This window comes from Lagenorhynchus albirostris, chromosome 17 (genome assembly GCF_949774975.1).
Source record: "Lagenorhynchus albirostris chromosome 17, mLagAlb1.1, whole genome shotgun sequence".
NCBI lineage: Eukaryota > Metazoa > Chordata > Mammalia > Artiodactyla > Delphinidae > Lagenorhynchus > Lagenorhynchus albirostris.
This window is the reverse complement of record NC_083111.1, coordinates 914,685-936,962: the sequence shown is the minus strand read 5'-3', so window position 1 is coordinate 936,962 and position 22,278 is coordinate 914,685. Positions and strand designations below refer to the sequence as shown.

The 22,278-nt window shown below is 46.4% G+C and overlaps 1 protein-coding gene across 17 annotated transcripts in view; it reads right to left on the bottom strand.

Annotated features, from left to right (window-relative positions):
* The window catches only part of LOC132508132 (uncharacterized), an 87,363-nt gene that overhangs the window by 35,247 nt on the left and 29,838 nt on the right, over window positions 1-22,278 (bottom strand). For 2 of the 17 annotated variants that reach the window (XR_009536438.1, XR_009536444.1), the window contains exon 2: window positions 14,640-14,722. The exons of the other annotated variants lie outside the window; for them this stretch is intronic. The gene's annotated coding sequence lies outside the window, so the exon portion shown is untranslated. The remainder of the gene's footprint in view (window positions 1-14,639; window positions 14,723-22,278) is intronic. 17 annotated transcript variants of the gene reach the window in all.

Below are 22,278 nucleotides of genomic sequence, written 5' to 3'. Positions count from 1 at the left end.
AAAGGACGTCCCGCACGCGGTTAACTAGCAACCGTCACCTCACGTGTATCTTCGTGTGCGAGGACTTTTAAGTTCTGCTCTCTTAGCAAATTTCAACGATACAAAACCGTGATCAACGGTAGTCACCACGCTTTACATTCAATCCTCAGAAATTATTCTGCTTTTAGCTGGAAGTTTATGCCCTTTACCAGCCTCTGCCTGTTCCCCTACTTTCCTGGTCCCTAGTAACCACCATTCTAGCTCTGTTTCTATGATAAACTCAAGTCTAAAATGGAAAGAAAATAACCCACAAAATGTAAACAACCTAAATGCTTGTCTTAAGACAAAGTATCTACAAGAAGCAGTTGTATTTAGAGAGACCTGGCTATCAATAAAATCAAAAGTTCTGTTTACTAGTAACAAACCACTCTAACTTTATGGTTTTTGTTTTTTGTTTTGAATAGCCGGCCTTCATTTGATACTCCAAACCCTGTAAATTTCGGATGGGCTGGTAAATGCAATCCACCAACTAAAACAATTATAATAATATAAACATTTTGTTGTATTTAGAAGTGACAGAGGCAGGATTTGAACCTGGATCTGATGCCCCAGCCTTTGCTGATTCCAGTAGAACCAGTTGTTTTTCTTAGTTGACATGTTGAAACAAATTGATATACTCCGGTTACAATTTTCAGACTGTGCATTTCCCTGGTGCATTGCCCTGGGACCCTGGTAGGATACGCTGGGGACCCTGGTGGGTTGCCCTGGGCCCCTGGAGGCCCTCAGTCCCTGCCCAGCTCAGCCTCACTGCCCACTTGCCCACCAGGAGGACAACCAGGCACTGAGAGTCTACGTCCTCACCTGCTGCTCTCAGGAGTGAAACCTTCTCCAGGCATGTTCTGAGCAGCGGTCTGTCTAATAACCAGCCAACACACAACCTTCTAGAGTAAATCAAGGTCAAATGAAAGGCACTTTTAATGCTTATCGTCGGCTCTGCATTTTGCCTATATTATATTCATGAAATGTATCGTGAAAAATTAAAAATAGAACTGCCATGTGATCCAGCATTCCTACTCCGGGGCATACATCTGGAGAAAACCATAATTCGAAATGATACATGCACCCCAATGTTCATAGCAGCACTATTTACAATAGTCAAGACACGGAAGCAACCTAACTGTCCATCAACAGATGAATGGATAAAGAAGATGTGGTACATATATACAATGGAATACTACTCAGCCATAAAATAGAATGAAATAATGCCATTTGCAGCAACATGGATGGACCTAGAGATGATCATACTAAGTGAAGTAAAAAGAGAAAGACAAATATATGATATCACTTATATGTGGAATCTTAAAAAAATGGTACAAATGAACTTATTTACAAAACATAAATCAAGTCACAGACGTAGAAAACAAACTTATGGTTACCAAAGGCGAAACGGGGGAGGGAAAAATTAGGAGATCAGGATCAACATATACACACTACTATATATAAAATAGGTAACTAATAAGGACCTACTGGAAAGCACAGGGAACTCTATTCAATACTCAGTAATAACCTACTTGGGAAAAGAATCTAAAAAAGAATGGATATATGTTTATGTATAACGGACTCACTTTGCTGTACACCTGAAACTAACACGACATTGTAAATCAACTAAACTGCAATAAATAAATACTTACCAGCAAGGAAGAAAAAAGAAATGTGTTGTCAATTTGGGTGCAAAATAATTCCTTTTGAAACTAGTAATAAATTGCTGGTTAAAAACAATATTTAAGAGACATTATAAAAACAGACATGATGCTCTTGACTAGCTTAATATGAAATTAACTGCATCAAATTAACTAAATTAAATGTTTGCTGCTGTGGACCACAGTGACAACATGTGAAATGACAGGCTGGATGCTGGCCTTCCAGCCAAGTCAACGGCAAGAAAGGATGGCAAAACATACCCAAAGATGGGAGGGAAAAAAACCTAGTCCTCGCGGCAATTGGTACTGTGAAAGTTTGCAAAATAGTTCCAGGGTATCTGCCTGGGGTGTGTAAAAAGTTTTTAAAACACTTTTCTAATGTGCAAAGAAGTCACGGCTTAATATTATTGAAAATGTCTACAAAATTCAAACCTCGCCAAAATGAGTTTGTAGAACTGTTCCGATTCGCTGCATAGCCCTTAAGAAAGAAATGAGTCAGGTTATACAGAGCTTATTAAAGCTTCTACTGGGATGTTGTAATGAGTATAACGATGGATCAGACGGCTTACAAATGCAGTCAGCGTTCTGAATAATCCAAAAGTTATAACACCTGCTGAGTTAGTTTGAGGTTTAAGCTCACGTGACATCTTTACAATTCAAAAGGGCACACACACACAGATGTCTCCTTCCTGGCATTTTTATACAAATTCACACAAACTTGAATATGCATTATTTTGCTAAACTTCTGACATACATACAAGAGAAGAAACAATTTTAAGAATTTATGATAATTTGAAAAACATCATCTATAAGTTGACCAAAGCGTAGCTGAGGAAGCCACACAAGGAAGAAACTGTAGTTATGGGTCCTTTCAAAACCTCTAGGAAAACTGAGTTCTCTGTGTATAGAAAGATATTTTTAAACACTGACTGTTAAAATGATAGCATCTTTCGAAACTATTGAATAATGACATACAAATTGTCATTTTTATTGGCTATGGTCTTTCAATTTCATACTTTTCCGTGTGTAATGTTTTTGTCTGGCAATAAAGAGGCTTCGGATGCTGAGAAGTTTGAAAACGTTTAGAACTTGAATTGCAGTATCTCTGGAATGGAATGTCACTGCCTGAAGCATGTCTTTGCGAGGTGAGCTGAGGGCCTCCAGGTGCGATGGGCTGCGTGTCAGTCACTCACTGGGCTCCAGGTCCTGTGCTGGTCACTCCGTGAGTGACCCCAAGTCTGAGGAGCAGGAATGAGCAGCTCCCCTGCTCTGCAGCTGAGGACTCAGGCGGGGAACCATCCACAGCAGCTCAGCCTTCCCAGTGACAGGGGGCTCTGTGTGTCGCAGCAGAAAAGCAGGCGGAACACAGGCAGTGGGGAGCCACTGGCGGCACAGATCCCCAGGTACTGGGTGGACGGGGCGGGCTGTGGATGGACGCCGGTCACCTGGGCTCAGGCGGCATCTGAAGCCCAGGCTGCGCTCTGGGTGCAATGTGGGCCTTTTCAATAAACGCCCCTACGGTAGAAGTGACAGCTCTTAGGACAAAATCAGGGACTCGGTATTCTACACAGAGGGTAGCAAACCTGAGGAAGTCAGGGTCCTGGCAGGTGCAGGTGGGCACAGACCCAGCGGCCGCCCCCTCAGGGCTGGTGCATGCTTGACCTTCTGCAAGTCGCATGACATCACGCTGCCCACACTCTGTATTTGTAAAATGGAACCACTGTCCTTTTATAGATTAATTAAAAATTATTTTTAAATCTTAAAAACAATCATGCGTCTTTGAAAATACATACACATACCTTTTCTATTCTTTGACTAGAAACATTTCTTTGTGTAAAATTAGTCTTAGGCCAGGACCCTGAAGTGTTTGTCCTTCCTTGGTTTGCCTAAGAATTGCACCCTGACAAGTCCCTTCCAGATAACACTGCTGTTCCTCATTTAAATAATTAAGGTGCTGATAAGGACCAACAGGACAAAGACAAAGGCCCCTGTGTGTTACCTGAGAAGCAGGGAGACGAGTGGAAAGATGAGAGAATCAGGCACATCGCCTGACCTGCAGCTTTGAAACGAGAAACAAGTTCTGAGGAGGGTGAAAATACTATTCAATGCCCACCAACAACATAGACACTTCACAGAGTGCGCCATTTATTAAGAATCTTCTCCCACCATGAAATAACCCTCAGAGAAACACACTGGGCCTTCTTAGGAATTAGCCCAATGCCTGAGGTCCCTGGAGCTATGAAATTCAAAACAAATAAATAAAACTGAAGAAATACATAACATGCCGGGCAACCTGGCTCAGCCTTAAACAACTTTTCCTTGTATGAAAACTTTCAGAAAGAAACTGCTGTGACGTTGACGTGAGCGTTCGCCCTACGGGTCGTGCTGTGATAGTTTAATCACCAGGTACACGGAATGGTGACTGATCCAATGACAGAAAGTCTCGGGGCTGTCCCTTCCGCCCCTTCCTCAGGTGCACGCACGCGCGCACAAGCTCACACACACACACATACGCACGCACGCATGCACACGCACGTTATATTTATTTTTAAAAACTGAAATGCATTTAGACACTGATGAGAATTTAGAAGCGTCTCTCCTGCTCCTCTTGTATTTGAAGCTCTGATGCATGTTTTAAACCTACAATAGGCCCTATTTAGGCTAGGCTGGCAGAGACCCACAGGGACTGGGGGCCCTGCCTGCAAACCTAAGATGGGGGAGAATTACAGATAAAATACGATTTCATCCAAACCCTTTCCCATAAGAGATGCTGATGCCAAACCAGAACTGCTTTGAAGAGCATAATAAGAGAAAACTGGGTTAACTTTGGGTTTTGCTGCTTTTAAATGATGGTTAGTCTGCAGTGTCTGCACTTCTGAGTCCCCATAATAACTAGGTGCCATGAGAAAAACGCCAGGCCCACCCCCAAGCTGCCTGGCAAACATTTATTGAGTGCCTACTGCATACCATGCACAAACCAACCGACCAGCAACTCCTCGGGGATCTCTCAGACAGGTAATGCTTGGGATACAGGTGGGATAAAATGCAATATTCCGCTTAACATGCAGTGTAAGGAAACGGTTTTCACCACGTTTCCCATGCTTCCCAGTTTTCTTTCTCTCTTCCAGACAGGGGTCCTACAGCTTGGCATTCTTCTTTGAGAAATCTGTGACCACAGTTATAAATAACTAGCTATTTGCCCACAAAGGGACCTCTGTGTGGGAATCCGTGGGTGGTCAGGGCCCTGCCCACAAATCTCAAAGACCAAGAGGGAAATGGAGATTCTGCAGGGCAGGTAGCCCCAGCCAGACTCCTGGCCCCGTGTCCGTGCTGCCGGGCTACTCACGGGCCAGAGGACAAGCCTGGGTTCCGAACAGCTGAGCATCCCAGGACCCGGCCAGGCATCTGAACGCCGTCCCAACACCAGAGCAAGTAGTCCCACTGGCCGAAAGCCTTACCTTCCGTTAAATAATAAGTAACAAACAAACTAATTAATATAATAAAACAGCTACTTGGACAGTGCAGATCCACAAAATAACCCCTGTCAAAAGTGAGGCTTTGGAAAGAAAAGACGGTTCTGCTTTTAGATTCTCTTCAGACCCCAGCCCTGCACTCACTGGCCCCAGGAGGCTGTTGCATTACCCACGGTGACACTCACTCTCCTGCCTAAACTGGGCGGTTCACCTGCTCACCCACGAAACTGCTGCAGGCCCAAAGGCAAGGCGCTTAGCGGGCACCGGGGCCATGGCCGGGGAAGGCCCCTCTCTCGTCAAACTCCTCCTTGGCCTACCCAGGAGGCACTTCTGACATCCACCCTCCTGCACACGGCCGCTGGCCTAATCCGGCAAGGGCTCGGGACCCCGTAGCGGCCACTGGGTGCAGGTCGGGGGCAGCTTCTGGAAACAGGAGTTTGTCTCCTAAGGGAAAGACACTGGGAGGGCGCATCAGCCCTTGACTCCCTCCGGACCTGACAGCTCAAGATGAACGTTGTAACACGAATGCTGAGAATGATCAGGGAGAAGGAAACGGCCTGGATATTGGTACACCTGCAGTGTCAGTGCAGCTGACCTCTGGAATTCTCATCGTATGAGGGTTGAATCAAGGGTTAACTTGCACGCAAAAGCTCCCTAATGACTCAGAAAACACGCACTGTCCCTGCGGCCAAGGTACCTGCACCGGACACGTGAGTCCGAGCTTCTCCAGAAAGCAGAGTTTGAAGGACTGGCACTGATCAGAGTACCAGTCTTTGACTAAATGCCAGTATTTATTTTGAAATAAGTGTCGCTTCACATGCAGTTCTGAGGAATAACGTGGAGGTTCTCGTGCACCTTTAGGCAGTCCCTCCAACGCAACATCTTGGAAAACCAAAGCACAAAACCACCACTTTTTCTAAATATATCAACTAATATACACGTGATTTTTCTTCTTTAGCCTGTTAGTATGGTGTATAATCCAGATCTATTTTTGAATACTGAACCAGCTCTGCCTCTCCACCATGTTATGGTGTATAATTCATTTTATATAATTCTGATTTTATTTACTACAGTTTTGTTAAGGATTTTTCAGTCTGTATCCATGAAGGATATGGGTCTGTAGTTTTCTTTTGTTGTACTGTTTTGTCTGGTTTTGATTTAAGTATGATGAATTGGGAAGAATTTTTTCCTCCTCTATTTTCCAGAATAGAGTTTAAACAATTAATGTTAATTCTTCTCTAAAGGTTTGGTAGCATTCCTCAGGGAAACTATTTACGCCTGAAGATTACCTTTTGGGGATGCTTTTAGTTAGAAATTGGACTTCTTTAATAGTTGAAAGGCTACTCAAATTCCATATGTCATAAGGGTAAGTGGTGGTCATTTGTGCTTTTCAAGGCATCAGTCCACTCATCTAAGTTGTAACATTTATGTGTGTAGACTTGTCCATGTTACTCCCTTATTATCATCCTGATGCCTGCAGGATCTGTAGTAACATCCCCATTTCATGCCTGATATTGGTAATTTGTGCTCTCTCTCTCTCTCTTTTTTTTGGTAAGACTTATTAGAGGTTTGTCAGGAGTGTTGATCTTTACAAAGAAAAACCTTCTCGTTTCATGGGTTTTCTTTATTGTTTTCGTGCTTCTAATTTCATTGGTTTCTGTCACTTTCCTTCCATTTGCTTTGTTTACTTTGCCAGGTTCTTGAGGTGGAAGCTTAGATCACAGACTTGGAAATTTCCCTCTTTTCTGAGGTAAGCATTTCGTGCTATGAATGTCCCTCCCAGCGCTGCTTTAGCCACATCCCACACATTTTATTATGTGGCATTTTCATTCAGTTCAATGGACATTTTATTTCTCCTGAGACTTCCTCTTTGACCCATGGACTATTTGAAAGTACACTGGTTAGTTTCCAAGTGTTTGGAGATATCCCCCATTTTGGATTTCTAGTTTGGCTCCATTGTGGGCAGCAAGCATTCTGTATGATTTTAATTCTGTTAGATTTGTTGGCTTTGTTTTCTGACCAAGATACGGTTTCTCTTGATGTGTTGACTAGATCCTGTTGGTTGATGGTGCTGCTGAGTACTTCCATATTCTTGGTGGTTTTCTGAATAGCTTTTCCATCAAGTGCAGAGAGAGGCATGTTGAAGTCTCCAAATACCGTTGTGGGGTTGTTGTTTCTCCCTTCAGTTCTATCAAGTTTGTTTCACAAATTATGCAGCCCTGTTGTTTGGTGCTTACACATTTGGAATTGCTGTGTCTTCTTGGTGGCCTGACCCTTTTATCATAGTGCACTATCTCTGTCACTGGTCATTTTCTTTGCTCTGACATCTCCATTAACTGATATGAATATAGCTTTGATAGCTCCTTTTGATTAATGTTTGCATGATACATCTTTTTTCTTTCAATTTACCTATATCACCCATTTGAAATGAGTTTCTTGCAGGGATTATATAATTAGATCATTTAAAAATCACTGTGTCAATCTCTTTTAATTCATGCACTTAGATCATTTAAATTTAATGCAATTATTGAACTGTTAAGCCTTAAGCCTGTTATTTTATTTCTTTCAGTTTATTCTGTTTTTCTTTCTTTTTTTTTTTTTCCCCTTTTCTGCCTTCCTGTAGGTCACTTAAACCTAATTTTAGAATTCCAATGGGAGTGTATCCCTTTGTATGCCCTTCAGTGGTGGGCGTATAGAAATTCCCACAGTCTCCCGGGGTAGATGTTTTACTTTTGAGTGACGTGTAAAAAGGTCACATCATTTTTATATCCCCTTTCCTCCCTCACTAAAAATATAATCATCTTAAATATTTCTTCTTCTCACATTTAATGCCACATGCAGAAGTTTTATAACTTTTGCTTAGACTGTCAAATACAATTTGGAGAACTCAATAAGAGAAGGAAAACACACTGTATTTTCACATTTTCACTCTTTCTCCTCCATCCTGCCCTGCTTCCCAGTCCTCCTGGGACTCTGATGACTCAGAACTGGCCCCTCCAACTGGACTCCCTTCTCAGCATTTGCTGGTGTGTGTGGGTGTGGGCGGAATCAGTGGTTGTCCTCTAAAAGCTCTCTGTTCTGCAAGGCTCTCATCCCTGATCCTCATCTGCATCTCAGGTTCTGGATTATTCTGCCCCAGGTCTGGGATACGAGGAGAAGGGAAACCAGGGGCCCCTGCTTCCTGATGCTCTCAAGACTTGATGCCAAGTCCCGACCTGTCCACCCACCTGTCTCCAACTTTCAGTCTCCCTTCACGTATTAGACATTTAAAGCCCATCGATTTCAGCTGTACTTTGTGGGAGGAACAGGAAAAGTGCGTCTAATTTATCCTGAAAGCAAAAGTGCCTCCTCCTCTCTCCACCCTTCTCCTCTGGTCACAGTCAGGGCAGGTTTTGGTTTTGCTTTTTGATTGTCGGTTTAATTTGTTCTTTTGCAAACAAGAATCACAGCATTTCTGAGAAGTAAAGACTTAATATTTTCCCAGTCTCAGAATGAATTCCCGATTTTCTGAGTGAAGCAGAGAGGCATCATGTAAATAAGCTAATAATTCAACCAATCTATCCTAAATAAATGATTCAAATTCATTATTAGCTCAGCCCAGCTCCCCTAAACAAACAAGTCACATAAGCAATATGCAAATAAACAAAGAGAAAATGAATAAATAAGTGAAACACTTGAGCCAAGATGCCCTAGGTCTAGGGCCCCCACGTACCAGCGGGCCTCACAGGTAACACGCCTGGTCAGGGCCACCTTTTCTGCCTCTTTTATTTTTGCCTGGGTATTCAAGGACAGGTATAAATGACTCTGTTTCCTACTAAAATTTGACCAGTGAACATCATATGTGCTTATTCACATCCAACAACGAGGCTCCTGCCCAAGACACAACCTCATCTCCACGTGCAGGTAAGAGAAACGTCCAGCACATGTGACGTGGGTGCCTCCCCAGAGCGTGCGTGAACGAGATTAGGGGAAGAACTCAATTTAACAAAGGTGTTTTCGACACTCAAGGTGTCAGGCTCTGCAGAGAATTTTGGAATTTAGGTCTCTCAGGCTGGCAGGATAAAGACTCCTTGGGGTGCACTGTTAGCTGAGCCGTGAAGGTGCTCAGCCTTTATGCTGAGGGTCCTGCCTCTGGTTCCTCCTCCGGCCTCAGGTCCAGACAGAGAGGGTCCCGTGGGAACGAAGGTCACACCCCGTGGGGCTCCGGTGTCGTCACAAGTAGGAAGATGCAAGGCTGGACTCAGTATTCCTCTTCTGGCCTTTTCCTTCCCAGTCACCCGTGTATCAGAGCCACACGGAACACCAGAATTCACCAAATAAATGCTTCCAGAACCACACCTGGAGCTTTCAAGACATGCCCTTCCCGAGGCTTCCCCAGCACCAGTGAGAGGCAGCTCCTGCTGGGTCAGGGCTTGGGGGCCTTGACGGTTCTAAGGAGCGAGGAAGGCTCTGATGCAGGTCCCACCAGCTCCTTAGAATCCGGGGAGCTGCCAGCTAAGCACCAGTGGCAGCTCAGAGTTGCAGCCATCGGGGTTGAGGTCCAGTCCCAGAGCCGGGCATCTGCAGAGGGGCTGGCGGGGCTTCATCCCCAGCCCCAGGCATGGAGATGGAGCAGGGCCGCGTTCAGGGCCCACATGCCCGCATCCTTGTGTCTCCCTATCCCCACAGCCCTGCATCCCCACATCCCTGCAGCCCCGCATCCCTGCAGCCCCGCATCCTCACGCAGGCGGCCAGCCCTGGAAATCAGGCCGAGGCTCCAGGGTGGACCGTGCAGACCCAACGTGAACAAGGCCCCACCGGTGCCCAGAGCCCCCAGCAAGGGGGAGGCACGCGCACAGTCCCCCAGCCACGGCCCCGCCTCTGGGTTCTGCTTCCCCAGGCAGCTGGTTCAGGAGGAAGGCCTGCTGCTCCGTCGCTGCTCGGAGAGCCGTCAGGGAAGCACGCGTCCAGAGGCCGAGCTGTGTGTCCAATCAGGGAGGGAGTGAAAGCCCCTTTCTTCCTGCTCTGGGCTCCCGAGTTGCCAGTTCAGCTCCCCAGCCAAGCAGGAGGGGCCTGGCAGCTGGGCCGGAGCAGCAGGAACTCCCCACGCAGACAGCCAGTCTGCGGCTGGTGGCCCACAGAAGGCCACTCTGTTCCCGGCCCCCGAGAGCACCCGCGCTGCACAGGCCGCAGGAGGAGGAGACTCTGAAAGGAGTGTTTTTTTCCTAGAATACACAGTGCTCTTATTTCCTTGGTGGGGGCAGGGTGGGCAGTAACACTGAGCCACGACCAGGTTGCCAAATGCAGGGGGAGTCAGCAAGGACACCTATCTCCTGGGCCGGGGTGGCTGGGACCCATCGCCAGGACAAACTTTGAACGCTTCAATAAATCATAATGAAATTAAAATAAGAAAGCATTTGCTAACCATGTCTGGTAGGAGGCTTTCATGCCGCTCTTTTTTTCCTACCAACTGCTGCTCGGAGAATCCACTGGGCTGTTGGAATTCAGCAGAAGATGTGTATTTGTTTGAAGTGGGGAGGAAGAAAAGCAGTTCGTGCTCGGACTCTTGGTTTACGTGGGTTTTTGAGGTCAAAGAAAATTCAATTGGTAAATCTCAGAGCATATGTTAAGTATAAAAAACAACAATTAAAAAAACCAACCAAGAATATATCTCCAGGATATGTGAATTCTTAACACGAAGGTCTATTGAAATGTACCATATCATTTGTTTTCTCTTTCATTAAAATGTAAGAATCGATTTCCTTAAAAATCTGTGAAAAGAAGCCATCATTCTTTCATGAAACACACTCGTGAGTGCTGCTGGACAGGCAAGGACTCCAGAAGCCTTCGCCGTAGGGGGGACACCCCCTGGGGGCTCGGCTCCCTTCTCTGCAGGTTAGAAGTCGTGGTTTGTTTGGAGCAGGAAGTGGAACCAAGTGAGAGCAGAGGCCCCTTCCAGCCTGGAATTCGCCCCTTCGTGACGCCGGCCCGGCCTCCCTCGAGCCCCGGCCCTGACGGCCACCTCCGCCAGGAGCCTGTCTGCAGCCCAGGCCTGGCCGCCGCGTCCAAGTCAGGAGCAGTGGGCGGGCTAGGCTGCGGCCTTCCCTGTGCTGTCTGTGTCCCAGGCTCCCGTCAGGGGCCGAAGGGGGTGCCCTGGACACTCAGTGCTGAAGTCCTGACCCCAGGACCTCATAGGGGATGACTTGGAGACAGGCCTTTAAAGAGATGATTAAGGTAGAGTGAGGTCACTGGGGGTGGGTCCTGACACAACATGAACTGCGTCCTTGTAAGAAGACGAGATTCGGACCCAGACACACAGAGGGAGACGTGTAAAGATGCAGGAGGACACGGCCGGCCACGAGCCCAGGAGAAACCTGCCCTGCCAACCCTTTATCTCAGACTCCCGCCTCCAGAACTGCGAGAAAACACACGTCTGTGACAATTGTTACGGCCTCCCGGCAAACAAACTGCCTCTCATGCTCTGTGACACCCAGCTCCTAGCTCGGGCAAAGGAGGACTCAAATCTTGCTTATTGGTGACTCAGTTTGCTATATATAATACACAATAATGTAAATACATGTAATGGCGTATATATTACATGAAATACATATGGAATTATATAAAGTAATACAGCTATGTATTATATAATTAATGTATAACATATTATAATTATATATTATGTATTATAATGTATATAATACATTAAATTTATGTAATACATATAGAGTAATACATTATGTAATATAATACTATATGCATTACATAGCATGATATTAAATATACACACAGAGGAAATATGAGTGTGAAAAAGAGAGTTGCCATTTTATGAAAACCGCACAAATATACTGAGTCCTAAAATCTTTCTATAAGTAAGATGCTTGTAAAATTTTTAAAATAGAAACTAAAAATCTAGCAGCCTTCCATTGGACTTCTGCTTCCAGAAAGATGTAATAGACATGTTTTTCCCTTTTCTTCCTGCTAAGTACAAATAAAAATAAACAGTATATACAACACAAACCTAAAGGTAGAGCGGAGAAGGTACGCCGCTCAAGAACTCAGGACCCAAGGGAGACGGTGGCGAATTCCATGGGTTTCCTTTTTGCCTTGTATCCCAGCCCCGGAGCTGAAGAACTGGCCACCCAGAAGTGTGAACAGGCACAAACCAGAAAAGCCCCAAGGAAAGCCTGCCATCTCCAGCCAAGGGGCTGGAAAAGGGGCAGCCTGTCAATAAGGAAAGTGTCTAGACAACAAGTGCTCCACTCTTGCCAAACGCCAGAGGAAAACTGTGGCCCCAACCCCACCAGCAAAGGCACAGGGAGGGGCCTGCTCCCTGTTCCATCCAAGTGTAATGAGATGCCCTGGACACCTTGCCAGGGTGTGTCACAAAAGGCCAAGTAATGAGTGGGCTGGGAATTGCATCCTGAATGGGGGTATGAAGACCCCCCCCCACTCCCCAGTGGGGTGATGCCAGTGTAGCCAAGTGGGGAGCAGTAACAAGGCACCCTCAGCATCCAGGCCAGGCTGGTGTCGCTGGAGGCCTAGTGGGAGCCAGACTCCCACATTTAACCAGCTGTACAAGGAGCCTTTCCTCCCTTGGTGCCAGTGAAGGTGCCAGTGAAGGCCAAGGGGGGACCCTGAACTTCTAACCTCATCTGGCAGGACCCAGGCAGAGGCCCCTTCCCCCTGCTGGAGTGATGCAGCTAAAATGGAAGGTTTAAGTAAAATTCAGATCTCATAACATAATACCCAAAATGTCCAAATTTCAGTTGAAAATCACTCACTATACCAAGAATCAAGAAAATTTCAACCCGAATAAAAAATAAGACAGTCAACAGACACCAACACCAACATGCCAAGATGTTAGAATTATCTGACAAAGATTTTTAAGCAGCCACCATAAACGTGCTTCAATGAGCAAGTACAAACACACTGGAAACAAATGAAAGAACAGAAAGTCTTAGCAAATAGAAGATACAAAGTAAAACAAAAGGGAAATTTAGAATAGAAAAATACAATAACTGAAAAAAAATTTTTTGACTCAACAACATGAGGACAAAGGAAGAATCCATTAACTGGACAGTAAACAACAGAAATTACCCAATCTGAACAATACCAAAAAAAGTAGAAAAAAGAAAAGAAAAAGATGAACAAAGTCACAGGGAACTGTAGGCAGATTTAAAAGAAAATTCTCACATTCATGGCATGAGTTCCTGAAAGAAAGGAGGAAGAAAGTGTCTGGAAAACTATTCAATGAAATAATGACTCCAAAATCTCCAAATTTGGCAAAAGACATAATCCTACAGATTCAAGAAGCTGAGAAAATCCCAAACAGGATAAGCCCTAAGACATCCATTCCAAGAAACATCATATTCACATTACTAAAATGTGAAGACAAAGAAAAAAATCTTGAAAATAGCAGGAGAAAGAACACTTTTTCTCTAGGGGAAAAACAATTTGAATGAGAGTGAAGTTCTCTCCAGAAATTAGAGTCCACAATATTTTTTAAGATGTAAAAGAACTATCAACCTAGATTCCTATACTCATAAAATACCCTTCAAGAATGAAGGGAATTCAAAGACTTTCTCAGATGAAGAAAAAAATTGCTGCTAGCAGAACTAACCCAACAGAATAGCTAAGTGAAGTTCTCTAGACAGAAAGGAATTTCTGAAAGAGGGAAACTTGGAAGGGCAGGAAATGAGAACAATGCAAAGAGTAAAAATATGTATCTAGACAATACATATCCTTCTCCTACTGAGTTTTCTAAATTACCCTTGATGGTTAAAACAAAAAGTTGTAACACTTTCTGATGTGCCTCTAAAAATATGTAGAGAAAATATACAATACAATTGTATTTTAAACAAGGTTATAAATGGGATATAAAGGGAGGTAAAGTTTCCAAACTTTATTCAAACTGGAAAATATTGACACCTGTAGACAGGGATTAAAACAACAATAACAACAACTTGCAGAAAGCGATACATTTAAAAACACTGAGATAAATCAAAATGGAACTCCAAAATGTGTTCAACTAACCCAGAGAAAGCCAGAAAAAAAAGACACAGAGAAAAGAAAAAATATACATAAGTAGAAAAGAAAAATGAAATGGTAGGTTTAAACCATAACAATTAATAATTACATTAAGTGAAATGATGTAAATACAGCACTTATGAGACAAAGATTGGCCCAGTGGATTGAAAATTGTGACACAACTATATATTGCCTTCAAGAAACTATATAGAAAAAGATGTATCATGCAAACATTAATCAAAAGAAAGGAGCTCTCAAAAGCTATATTCATATCAGCGAATGGAGATGTCAGAGCAAAGAAAATGACCAGTGACAGAGAGGAATAGTGCAATACGATAAAAGGGTCAGGCCTCCAAGAAGACACAGCAATCCCAAATGTGTATGCACCAAACAACAGGACTGCATAATTTTTTAAACAAACCTGATAGAACTGAAAGGAGAAAGAGCAAACCCACAACAGTATTTGGAGGCTTCGACATACCTCTCTCTGCACTTGATGGAAAAGCTATTCAGAAAACCACCAAGAATATGGAAGTACTCAGCAGCACCATCAACCAACAGGATCTAGTCAACACATCAAGAGAGACCATATCTTGGTCAGAAAACAAAATCAACAAATCTAACAGAATTAAAATCATACAGAATGCTTGCTGCCCACAATGGAGCCAAACTAGAAATCCAAAATGGAAAATAACCTCCAAACACTTGGAAACTAACCAATGCACTTTTAAATAGTCCATGGGTCAAAGAGGAAATCTCAGGACAAATAAAATGTCCATTGAACTGAATGAAAATGCCACATAATAAAATGTGTGGGATGTGGCTAAAGCAGCGCTGGGAGGGACATTCATAGCACTAAATGCTTACCTCAGAAAAGAGGGAAATTTCCAAGTCAGTGATCTAAGCTTCCACCTTGAGAACCTGGCAAAGTAAACAAAGCAAATGGAAGGACAAGGACAGAAACCAACGAAATTAGAAGCATGAAAACAATAGAGCACACCCATGAAATAAGAAGTTTTGTTTTTTTAAAAAATCAACAACCCTGACAAACCTCCTATAAGACTTACAAAAAATAAAAGAGAGAGAGAGAGAGGTCACAAATTACCAATCAGGCATGAAATGGGGATGTTACTACAGATCCTGCAGACATGAAAATGATAATAAGGGAGTAACATGGACAAGTCTACCCACATAAATGTGACAACTTAGATGAGTGGACTGATTCCTTGAAAAGCACAAACGACCACAACTTACCCATTATGACATATGGAATTTGAGTAGCTTTTTAAGGAAGCTATTCCTTAACTATTAAGGAAATCCAATTTGTAACTAAAAGCATCCCCAAAAGTTAATCTTCAGGCACAGATAGTTTCCCTGAGGAATGCTACCAAACCTTTAGAGAAGAATTAACATTGATTGTATAACATCTATTCTGGAAACTAGAAGCACAAATTACACCTCCAGGAGGAATGAATAGCCAAGTCTGAGCAACTGCCAGGGGCCAGGAAGATGCAGGATCCCTGAGATCCCCAGCATCTGGAAGGACTGTGCTAGGCCTTCTGAATAACTGACAGAGTCACCGTGTTTATGAGAAAGCAGATAAGAAGAAAATAATTAATATAGAACCTGATAAGCATTCCAAAGCAGACATATGAAGGGCACTGATGAGGCCACAGGCAGGGGTAAGATACAAAACACAAACATTTTGGATTATAATAAACTTTAAAGTGCTTTCCTGTCAGATCTTTTCAGGAATTGCACATGTAGTAATCTGAACCATTAAAAGGTTGGAGGATATGAATGAAGAACTAAGTCTGTGCTGTAATTAGCACACAGATTTGCACGTAAAGCATAACTGAACACAGAAACGCGTCTATGTAGCCCCAAGCCTTGGGTGTGTTATTCATTTTAAGCAAATAATTCTTCACATCTTTAGAAAATTAAATTGTAACTGCGTAGGATGTGTGACATGGGGCAGCCTGACTCGATGAGGTTTTGCTATAAACACCAATGAATTTTTGGTCTGTTTGAGAAAAGAGGATTCCTTGCCACGAAGTGAGGTCGAGTCTAAAACATCATATAAAATGTGATCAGCTATACAAAGTAATCAAGTGTGCTCATGTGCCCTCACAAATAGATGTTTACTTTTCAGATTCTGGCCTTCGCCTTGAACGTCTCTGGCAGGAAGAAGTCTGCTCGACAAGGCATATAATAGCATAAACTAAACCTGTCCTCGGCCGAGAAGTCACAGCCTCCACAGAGCAGCCTCGGAGCAGGACCCGGGCTGCATCGCGAGCCCCCACGCTGGAAACACGCCACGGTGCGTCCTGTGGAAACAGCATTGTCTACCCAGAAGGCGCCATCCACCACATCCGTCTCCCAGGGGAAAGGCTTTCCAGAGACCACAGGCCAGTAAGAAATGGCAGGTGACACACGAGGCACCAGCACCAGAGAACAAGCGGCCCCTGGGGATGGGCGAGCCAGTGAAACCGTGCCTGCAGTCATGCCGGCATAGGCACGCCCATCAGAAGCATCATACAAGAGTGCACCACGCACACACACACGCATGCACGTGCACACACGCACAGGTACGCACGCGCATGTGGCACAGGAACAGCCACCAGTGCGCTTGGAAAGGACACAAAGCCCCTGCGAGGTGAAGCTCACCCTTTGCCCCCAGCGTGAAGCAACCACACCTCTCCGGGCCTCAGCTTCCTCCAGCGCAGCTCAGAGGGGAAAACAACCTACCGCCCAGGGCTCACCTGAGGTCGGATGCTGTAAAACAGATAAAATGCCAAGAGTGCTGCCTGGCACACGGTCAGTATTGAATAACCGTAGCTTGTTCTTGAAAGCAAGATGTAGGTGTTTCCTGCCACCTTTCTGGTGCCTACCCTCCACCTCCAGGCTTCTACCTGTCAAAACACGCTGCCCTGGTTATAAGTGCTGGCAAACTCCGATTAGTCAAGCTCAGAATTTGTTCTCAGGAAACCTTTATCCTTCACCGACGTGTCCAGGCCCTCGGCTGTGTTTCCAGATGCTCAACACCCTTGATTCCTCCTCAAGGAGAGGAAGGGCTCTCCCTTCCTGCTGGTCCCTGTCCCCTGCCCCAGGCACAAATATCTGGGCAGCGCAGGGCAGGACCGAGGCAGCCCGGCCGCAAGAGCGATGCCTCACAGGCCCAGGGGACCGCTCTGCTCCAAGGCTCCTCCTGGAAAAGCACCGGCTATTTTTGAGACCAAGTACTTCCTCAAGCCCGAGAAAGTCCACATTAGTAGAAGCACGGGGACCGCCTGCCGACTCTCCCTCGGTGACCTCCCTCCCGGTTATTTTCAGCAGTTCCTCTCTCCGCACCAGCCCACAGCGGGAGGAAGTGAGCGTGTCCCCAGGGCGACGGTGTGACCTCACGGTTCCTGCGGCCACACGGTCCCAGGGGGTCACAGGGCGGCGCGGGAATCAGTCTCCCGCCCGGCGAGCGGGTCTGCACCGCGGGACGCGGCCGAAAGGGTCTCAGCCCTGGACACGGTCCTGGGGGAGGGCAGCCGCCCAGCGCCCTGTATGTAAGAGTCACCCAGGCCGCCTATCTCCCCTCGCCCTCGGGGGTTTCCTAACGTGCGTGGCCGAGCCCCAGGGGACCACATCCCGCGGGGTCCCTGGAAGCCACCAGCCTGCCTCCTCCCTCCCCGCAGGGCCAAGTCCCCTGGAAGGAGGTACCACTTCTCCTCCGGGTCTGTGCGGCGGCGGACCTGCTGCGACAGGGTGGCCGGGGCTGGGTACAGCGGCGCCCATTCCAGCTCTTCCAAACGGGGGAGGATGCTGAGCTGAGCTGAGCCCAGATCACCAAACGCAGCCCCGGGAGCTGACAGCTGGCTGCGGCTCTCAGCCACGGCGACGTGGGCACAGCTGGCTCAGCCCCACTGTCACCCACGGCCCCCGGGCAGCGCGCCCCACAGGCCTGGGCCTCGGCCGCCGCTGCCCCTCTCTGCAGTGTCCTCCAGACGCCTTCCCTGTTCCCTGGGGCCTCTTTTCCCGGGAGGCCTCTCCCCTGACCCCCGGTGCCCGTCAGGCTCTCATATGGTGCACGTGTGACTTGTGGCTGGTCTCCTGCAGGTCTTAGAGCACCACCCGCACGCTGAGCTGGCAGAGACCCAGAAACAACCCGCCGGGTTAAAACAGACACGGTGGTTTCCCTTGGATCCGAGGTGAGCTCCCAGCCGCGGGCGGCTCTGCTCCACGGGACCCTTCAGAGACTGAGACCCTCCACGTGAATTCCCCTCCGTCCCCGCAGAGCTGGGACCCTTCAGACTTGAGACCCTCCGCGTGAATTCCCCTCCGTCCCCACAGAGCTGGGTCCGGGCAACAGGAAGACTCTCCATCCCAGAAGAGGAGTAAAGAGGGGAGACGGGGGCTGTGCGTGCACCACTTTCTGCGGGGCCTCCCAGGCTCAGCTGAGCCGTGAAGGAGTGGCTGATGGGTCCACACCACACAGGGGCCAGCTGAGGTCAGCAGAGGGGCCGCGAGCCTCCGACCTTGCGTCCGGCAGGAAGTCGGGATGACAGAGCTGTGGCCCCGGGGACAGCATAGCGGATGCAGAGCAGTCCTGGCTCAGGTCCAGCCCTGCCTCTGATTGGCTGGTTTGTGCATTATTCTGACCATGGGCTTCTCCCCCCAGAAGATCAGGAAATGCTTCCGAGGGTACCGCTGAGGAGGGAATACAGTAATGGCTAGGAAGCAGACCGGGGTCCAGGGGCTGTAGGAACGTGGCTGTGACCCGGGCCAGACAAAGGAGGCGCCGAGCCCCAGCTCAGGGCACACGGCTGGGGAATCTGCGTTTCTCTGAGTGAGCCAAGGAGAAAAATAAACCTAGGCATTTCGTGACCATCTTAGAGGCAACATTTGGACTGTTTCACAGTTTCTCTCTTTCCAACGCTGCTGTAAATGTAAACACATCTGTGCGATGCCTCACAAAGACCCAGCAGGCTCAGAAGTCTGCGGCCTCAGAGGAGCAGGACCAGGGCCCGCATCCAAGCAGTTCTGTCCCAGAGATGACCCGGCAAGTCAGAGGTGGCAGGGGAACGGGGGACCAGCCGGGTTCAACCCACCGCCCACTTGGAAGGAAAGCCGGGGCCCTGTCGTGAGAGGGAGACGGTGAGGGCGCCCAGGGCCAGCTGGAGAGGACACCCCTCTGGTGGGAGCGGAGACTGCCCTTTGCGGTTCTCATCAAAGAGCAATTTTTCAGCAACTCTTAAGAGAATAACTCCGAAAGTGCCTCAAAATATATTTGTTTATACGAAACTCACAGTTCTCCTACTAGAGCTGGCATTGTTGGCACAGCAAAGCCTCACACCAGACCTTCCGCAAAGTTGGGACCAGGACCCTGGCATCACCAAGGGCGTTTCCGAGTCCCTTCCCTGCACTGCATTTCTCCATGACCCAGAGCTTTACTCATAGAAAGGAAGTGGGGAGATGAACCATTTTTAAATCTAAATACGGACTGACTTGACCATCTATTACCAGATTATGTGGACACACACACGTAACGATACACATCCACGACTGAAACAAGACTTTGAAACAGAGACTTTTAAGAACTTGATTTCCAGAACAAGAAGGAACACTGCAGAATTGAATCAACGTGCAAGGCTCTGCAAACCGGCTCACTTTTGTCTAAATGCAAGGTTCTCCGACCACCGAAGAGAGGCCACATCTCAGTCCTCAGACTGAATGAGAAATGAATGCGCCAGAGCTCGGCCGATCCCTGAGAGCAGCCCTCCATCCACCGCGAGGAGGCGACCTGAATCACTCTCTTTCTACTGAGACTGACGTCTCCTCTCCTCTCCTGAGCTCCTGCTGGTCCCATCCCATCCCTAATCCCAGCAGCATCGACACTCCCAGCCACAAAGCCGGCTTCTCAAATGCAGCATTGCCTTCCTCAGAAAAGCAATCCGTCAGTGCCGCGGTGATTATAAGACAATGCTCTTAGTCAGGGATTTAGCCTGTCTCTCCTAAGACAGTGGTCTCATTAACCACATGCTCTAAGATCAGTGTTAGTCACACTTCGTTTCATAGGTTCCCAGGTCTGAACTGAATGGTTCTGTTTCAGGGGAATCCAAAAAAGTACAACAATCGTGAAGTTTCACTGACATGGAGTCAGTTGATAGGCGAATGCTGGAGATGTTGGGGAAAGGAGCAGAATCAACAGCAGGCTTGGTCCTGTGAGCCCTTTGCCTACAGTGAGTCCCAAACAGTCAGACGAGCTATAAGAGATCTGCCAGCAGCAGAACTTGACCTCAATCAGGAACTGATTTCACCAGGGATGAACAGAGAAGAAGAAGGAGGAGGAGAAGGAGAAGGGGGAGAAGAAGGAGAAGAAGGATGTATTTGATTCCTCCTAAGCGCTCCCTGAACAAAGTAAATTCAAATGTGTAAAATCTTATTAAAGGAAAGAATCCATTGGCTCTAACCCTCTGAGTGTAGCAAACTGTGCTATTTCTACTCGGTGTAAAACCCACTGTGGGATGTAAAAGAGAAAGTGAAGGTTCTTCTCATCTTGAGGCTGAAATCCACCGAGCTCTATAAAGTGATGACGAACAGCCAGAAAATTGTAGGAAACTAATTATCTACAAACTCGAACCAAACTTTGACATGTCGCATGATGTCATTATAACTGAAGCTCTAGCTGGGACTCTTTATTGTTTAACTGGATCTCTCTTCAGCACAGGATGTGATATCACCTCGCAGAATACAATACGGTTCAAGGTAGGCAGATGCTCAGAAACAATGGGGATGAAAAAAATAGAAAACCTATTTCCAAAGTTTCAAGGATGTCATTGAAAAGGACACGTGAGTTTAAGCTAAAAAAACTGAAGGGAATTTGGTGTGCTTTTTGGAAACATTATAAAGATTCTTCTTCTTGTCCGAGAGAAAACACTTCCTCTGCTGACACAGGAAGGAAGGGTAGGTGGACTCCCTGACGGTAGCTGGGGAAGATGTGAAAATTTAGAAAGTTCGTGAAGGATGACCTCTATTTTCTGTCTGAAGTAATAGGCGAGGCTACATGCTCAGGTGTGACACCTCAGAGCATCGAGAGGGACAAAGAAAAGTAGCAACAGCTCTCACAAGTCACTGAGAAACAACTGTCCCACCGTGAGTTATTATTAGAATGAGTTTTTGTTGCTGTTGTTTAAGTGACAACGTGTATTCCAGGGCAGGCTCTCAAGGCCATGTGCTCTCCTGTTTGTAGGACAGTCACATGCGTGTCCTAAGAGCAGTATTCTGAGATGTGCGGGAGAGGATGTGACCCTTTATTTGTTTCCCTGCTTCCAGAGTGTCACGGGCATTGCCCTTAAACATGTGCCTGGTTAAGCGGAGTTGGGGATTAAATTCTCTGGTTTTGACTGAACTAGCCCTGAAACAAAGGACGAGTAGGTTGAAATCATTTCTTCGCAGAAACCCCGATCTGAGGGTAACAGTGACACAAAAGGCACAAGCCCACGAGCAGGGAACAGAGGAGCCCGGCCCCCTCCCATGGAGCTCTCCCATCGAGAGTAGGACGATCTAGTCAGATCTGCAAGAAGCTGGCCACAAAGAAACACACATTTATAAACTAGAAAGATTCTCCCATTTATGAGATTACGAATGAATCGTTGGAGAGGAAGCTTGAACTGACAGTGCACTGGGATTTACAATATAAACTAATGACAGCATGAGCGTAAGACAATTAAAAGTAAGCGCGTACAATGGAGAGAATAATATTTACAATTTTTTAAGATATTTAAGGGTTGGGAATACTCAACAGAGTACTTTATTTTTAATTAACTTAACGAGAAATATTTGGGGTCTATTGGGGTCTATTGCTTCATAGTAAGAGAAAAAAAGCCAAATAGCTTTGGGGCAACACTTGCTCCTTCTGGAGACAGGATGTCAAGATTATAAATCATTCATTCCTCAGCAAACGCAACCGGAAGATGCACATAAAGTAGCTATGGTCGTCTGAAGCATTAAAGATGGCGTGTACCCCGTTCCCGTCGGGGCACTGGCTGCCCCACTTTGCTGGATGGTGTGTATTGCTCAGGGTAGGCGATCTGTAACATGTGACCCCAGGCTCCAACGCTGTAGAGCAG